This window comes from Hylaeus anthracinus, unplaced genomic scaffold, assembly GCF_026225885.1.
Source record: "Hylaeus anthracinus isolate JK02 unplaced genomic scaffold, UHH_iyHylAnth1.0_haploid 5, whole genome shotgun sequence".
In the NCBI taxonomy this organism is placed as follows: domain Eukaryota; kingdom Metazoa; phylum Arthropoda; class Insecta; order Hymenoptera; family Colletidae; genus Hylaeus; species Hylaeus anthracinus.
Genome location: NW_026535322.1, coordinates 3,963,689 through 3,969,688, shown reverse-complemented (window position 1 = coordinate 3,969,688; position 6,000 = coordinate 3,963,689). Strand labels below are relative to the sequence as shown.

Genomic DNA, 6,000 nt, shown 5'->3' with positions numbered 1-6,000 from the left:
ACCTCGAGGCCTCTACCGAGCAATAACATGTTGGCGAAAATAGAGAATCCCATTCTCTCAATTACATTTCAAATTTTTTCATATCGAATTTAACCACACCCGTGCTGAATCACGAAGCCGAGGTTAGTTTCGTTACAGACCTCGGAACGGTATCATGTGCGTGTACTTGCTACCTTTTCAAAAGTCTTGCTCTACGACGAAGTGCCGTTAATGTTGATAGAAAATGTTTAGACGATAGCTAACGAGGAGTGTTTATAAGTTAGAAGTGTTTGTGCGCGTCTTGAGGAGGAAGTGCTTCCAGACATTCGAGCATAGGACATCCTTCGCTTCTCAAAGTGAGTACAGTTTGGTTTTATAAAATGAAAGTGGAAAGTCGCGCAACCAGCAATCTCGGATAAGAGAAACCATTTCTCATTTTCGTATACTTAAAGTAATACCATCTCAGATTTGGAAAATTCATTACAGACGAATTGATTTTTCAATACTTTTCAATGACGATTAGATTCTGAAATTTACTTTAGAATGTTTAGTAGGAAATGAATTCTCCTTAAAATAATTAGAAACAGTCCGAGAGGGTAGCGAATAATTCTTACTTCAATGAGCCGGAGTCGAGAGGTCAAAGGCACGGGAATAAAAATAATACGTTCACTTTTGCAAAGTTGCGAATGGATCCTTTTGATCCATCAAGTGCATGCAGGCTTAAATCGAAAGCCAAACAAAGTGGTTTCGTTTCGATCGTTGGTTTCAATGGTGGTTAGTCTCGATGATCCTCGAACGAGATTGACGGCGTCGTCGAGCGAGTCCGTGGCTGTCAGAAATAGATCTTGGGGCTGGGTTATTTACCAGGAGACCGCGTACGAGAACGATTTACGAGCAGATTTGCCGAAAGGCCTCCACTGATCGGTCGCGAGGCAGGCTTCCAACGAGCCGTGATCGACGACGACTAATTGCGCCTAAGAAAACTAATTTACGGGGGCGGGAACGGATCCGAAGCTTTCCCTATGTTTATCGAGCGAAACAACGTTTTCCAGGCGGCGGAGAAAGGACCTCCGAGTTTTAGGCATGTTCCTTCCTGGTGTCTAACATTAGATTGTATCGAGAGTGTACACGTGCCATAGTCCTACCTCGAATAACGTTCATTGCAGCTCGTTTTCACTAAATCTGGGACATCGTAACGATCTTTACACCCTAGCTATCGACACTGAGAAAACAGGGTCCATCTACCACTAACAACGAGCTGATTTTCTATTTTTTTTTAAATTTAACGTATTAAATATATAAGTAATTTCTATTTCTCTGTCTGATTTATCAAATACATAAATAATTGTATACAATTTTATACGTTGAAGAACGGATGACAGTGTTATTTGTCACTGGTTATTTTTCCACCAGCGGTTAGCCACTGCATCGTTTTCTCGGAGGCAAAAGATAGAGACGTAAAATCAGCTCGATGTCCGATTACACGCTATCGCGACGCTCATTATATTCGCGCGTGTAAGCAATTTATGCATACAAACGTTACCACATGACCATCCCTTATCGTCGTGTCAAGGGTCGACTCGACGTCGGGATCGCTCCTCGCATTCATTCCAGGGGAGATTAATCGCTCCTGGGACGATAATCTATTGCTATATAAATTACCAGTGGCGAACATTAAGATACGCGCTTGTAAATTGAATTTTCTTTTCGTCGAGCCTCTTCGGTGAATGCTACCTTACCCAACGATTCACCGAATCGGTTGTTAAGTTTCAATTACTAGCATGTTGATATCACGGAAAGGTACTCTAGGCTCCGACACTTCTAGACTTTTGTATTTTCTAGGAATTAAAATTTTTGAGATTTCTATGCTCTTGAGATCTCTAGACCCTGAGGTTTCTAGACTTTGAGATTCTTTGCCACCTGCAATCCTAGACTAGACCTTGGCATTCCTGCACTCTGCAAAAGCACAGCCCGACAAAGTAAAGACTGATAATATTATTACCAAGCTAAGAAGCAAGTCTAAGAGCGAAGAAAGTAAATACATATTAAGAAGGATCCGTGCCAAGGCTTCCCAGGGACTCGTCGCGCTCCACTTATCGTTATACAAACTCGAAAGTGGATCTCTACAGCTCGAGATTCGCTTCTCGAGAAGCGGAAGCTTCGTCCCATTCGAGAATTCTGGCCGTGAGATCGCGGGATGGGTTTTGATCCGCGTGTATCGGTTCTATATTTAGCGTGGCTTACGATCTGTCGATGGCCGTGCGCGCGGCACACAATTTCTGCGGGATCGATCAGTGGGAGGACGTCAATGACCGGCAGACGGTCCCGCGTGGTTCTCGTGGAGATCAGGCTCTCGTCGAAAAACAGCGATATCGTGAGCCTGGGTTACGAGGCGGCGGACAGCCGCCCCTGTGAAAATATTGTTTCAACAGCCGAGGCTTTACCGAACGACGGGGCCTCGGTATTATTCCGGAATCGAATCCGACCCGTTTCGTCATTCCGACGCTATGACGCGAGGACAAATCCGGACAGATACGGAACTGATCATCGATGTATCGAAGGGTGCTGGTCGTGGACCAAGTACCAGAGAAAAAATAACTTTGACCATTGCACTGCTTTCCCCGTAGTCTTACAAATGTTTGATTCTTAATTAAACAGCGTTAGCGTTCCACGCGTACGGTATTAATCTTTCTTTGGAGTCGATACTTTGTGAGAGAAGCACCTAAAAATTCCTGTAGCATTTTGTAATTCGAAGCTTCGTTAGCGTATGTACAAACACAATCGAAGTTTAATGAGGTGGGTGGTGATGCGAGCGAACAGTTTACTTGGTACCATGTTCTTTACTCTTTCACGGTGCCATGCCCTATTGCGCGTCTCTCGAACCGTTTTCTGCGATTCATTTTTTCTTTCAGTTTTGTTTCCGCTCCAGTTGCATCCTACCAGGTATCGACACGTTGAATGACGAATGACTGTAGGAACAGAGACGAGGTCAACAGGCTTGCGCGGGCGTGCACGCGCTCGTTTAACCCGTTAATCCGTGGACGCAAATAATTAATGATCAGCTGCGAGTTCGCCGTCACTCGCAGCTGTTGGCATTGCAAAGGAGGATTAACGGTACAAGGGAATCTAATTTGAATGGAATCGAGGGCCTTCGAAAAGCCCTTCCTCTGGCAATACGCGGTCGCATTATGCGCGGACTCTTCGAGGCGAGTTGGCATGCGAACGGTTGCGCTCTCGAGCATCGTCGACGAGTATCGACTGTCCGACGACCCCTACCATCCGGGTAAATCCGTCCTGGCATCGTTTTAGGGTGAACTGCGACGACTGTCGTCGCCGTTTATGGTCGCTCGCGCGATTTATTTGATCACCAGTAAACAGTTTCCGTCTTGCACGCACAAATCTTCGAGACGTCAATTTTTCCCCCTTAACCAGTGTCTCTCAACCTTCTCTCTAGCACGACTCACATATTTGACAATCTTGATATCTCCTAAATGGAATGCTGAAATGTAATGGATAACGATTAAACAAGTTTGTAGACCCTTCGAAACACTAAATGCCACCGAACGGAAACGTGAAAGTCCTTCGAAAAGGCCCCTTCGCGAGGGGAGAACACAGGATCGCCCTTAACGCGTCGACTTCTTTCGTTATCTCGCGGCAACGGGCGGAAGGTGTACTTCAGACGCGACTCGAATGATAAAGACCATCTTGTTTCGTTGATAACGTGCAGACAACACGACGGTTGAAGGAAAAAGCTGTGTATACACTTGTGGGAACAATTCGGGGAAACGTCTTCCGTTTCACGGGTCGCACAACTCGGTCGCTTCTGCGACACGCATGTTTCCACTCGTTGACAGCCAAACGATGCCCCGTTTCGCCCTTGGAACCCCGTGGCGTCGCGACGCTCGGTCACGCTAACCAGGGATGGGCAAAACTCTGGACTAGTTAAAAAATTTCTAGTAAGAAATTAATCACAGTTAAGAAACGTCAATTCAAACGTATATTAATAAATTCGATATCGTATGAGACTAAATAAAACTTTCTTTAAATATTTGAATTGTTCGAAGAAGAAGATAAACGGTTTATCTTTCGTGTGTTATTAGAAATGTTGATCTAAATGAGAATCATGCCCGTCTCTGGTGTCTCACGTGTTTCTGATCGCGTCAGACACGATGGAAAAACTCTGCTGGCTGAACGAACCGCGAAAAGCATCACGAGCAAAGTGCCATGGTCGTTTAGCCGTCGCCAGCCTCGTGCGAAGATCGCTTTAGCAGGAAAAAAGCTAAGCTGGCGAGTGCTCACTGATTCGCCACGAAATCGAGGAGTTACACCGCGTTGGAGAGGCAAAATATTCACGGGCGCATATATAGTACAGTTACATAGCAGAAATTCTTGTGCTAACAGTTCCGGAGTACAAAAATAATTTCATTCTGACCAGAAACGGATTTTTCATTTTGAGAAGATTGGAAAATTCAGAAATATTAAACTATTACTACTTTCATATCCAACATCAGGCACCGCAACAAGATTAATTTCATAAACTTCATTTTTTAGTTTAATTATTCCTACAGCCAATACAGTCGCATTTACACAAGCATTAACAAGAATTTTAATTAATTATCGTGATAATTAATACCTTCGTTTTCGAACCGTGCACATTTCAAGGCTTGCGACCGTCTCGAAACGAGTCGGGAATGCCAAGGCTCTCCAGAGTTCTCGTATCATTCGATTGCCCAGTTGCTTACAAAAATTCGTGAAATGGCAAATCGAGCTGCTGAGAAAAATGTGCTAAGCGAGGAATCGAGCGACCATCGCGATGGGAGCAATAAAGTAAAAGCGGCAACGATATACGGGCGTCTACATTGGCTGCGATAAACACCGATCCGTTTTCAACTGTTGTATTAAATTGCAACGGGCTGGGCTCGATTACTTTTCCACAGTTCGGGAAGCTAAATTACGGGCACCGTGGAATGCGCGTCGAGCGTACGAGGGGAACACCGCTCAAGTTTTACGAAAGAGGCACGCAAACTACCGTAACAGGATGGAAAATGAGAATGATTAGTTGTACCTGAAAGATGTAAAAAAGAAACAGTGTTTCTTACGGTGTGTCGTAATACCTTAGTCAATGAGGATATATATACTGGGTGGGGCACACGAATGGATAGTAAATCTTGCTTATTTATGGATGTATGAAAAAAGCATTAGGATGAAATTTGCGTTGCGTGGCAACGCAATCGTGGAAAGTCGAGTCAGAGACGCAATTAATATGATTATCGATACCGAACAAAAATTTGAGATAATCGAACAAAATAGAACGTCAAATAACGAATAAACTTTTCATTGATTGCCCGAGTAGTTTTGTAAGATTGTGATTTTGCGAGTTCGTGAATCCAAACCCGCAACTCGAGTCGTGTGCTCGGAAGCTGAGGTCAAGGGTATGGTTCCCATAAACCTGTCACTTCTTTCCTGGCACTTGGTTAGATGGCTCTTTGGGATTCGTTTTTTTCTTTTTTTTTTTTTTTTTTAGTAGCGATACAGTGGGAAAGCATCCAGTCACAAATCATACTCTTCTTTCTCTTTTTATTCGTGAAGTACTGCGACGAGAAATGAACACGAACATTTTCGATAGCGCAGAGTGTTTAACTTCGTGATTCTCTAACGACGTTTTTCGCTTAGTATTTATTTTAACAATTATACAAAGTCTAATTTCTTCAAACAAACTTTCTCCCTGTGTAATACTTCGTACTGTTCTCGAATATACATTGAAACATCTCGACTCGATGAATTTTAATCTTGATAAATATAATCCATCACGCAAGAAATACTTATCTCGGAAAAATACGACTCCATTTCACGGTTGCACGCGAATAAGAAGCCTATATAATCCACGCGAATTAAATTTCTCCAAGGCGAGAGAGATCGAAGACAGTGGATTTAATATCCGTTTCAGGGAGTAGCTGCTAACTCGCGAGTATAACACGAAGAAATCGGTCGTCCTCCAATCTCATCTTTTAATCGAACGAA

At 43.6% G+C, this 6,000-nt stretch overlaps 1 protein-coding gene across 1 annotated transcript in view; it reads left to right on the top strand.

Moving 5' to 3' along the window:
* The first annotated feature begins 146 nt into the window (after positions 1-146).
* LOC128895951 (SNF-related serine/threonine-protein kinase) overlaps positions 147-6,000 on the top strand; it is a 51,113-nt gene continuing 45,259 nt past the window's right edge. The window contains exon 1 of the mRNA XM_054158998.1: positions 147-335. The gene's annotated coding sequence lies outside the window, so the exon portion shown is untranslated. The remainder of the gene's footprint in view (positions 336-6,000) is intronic.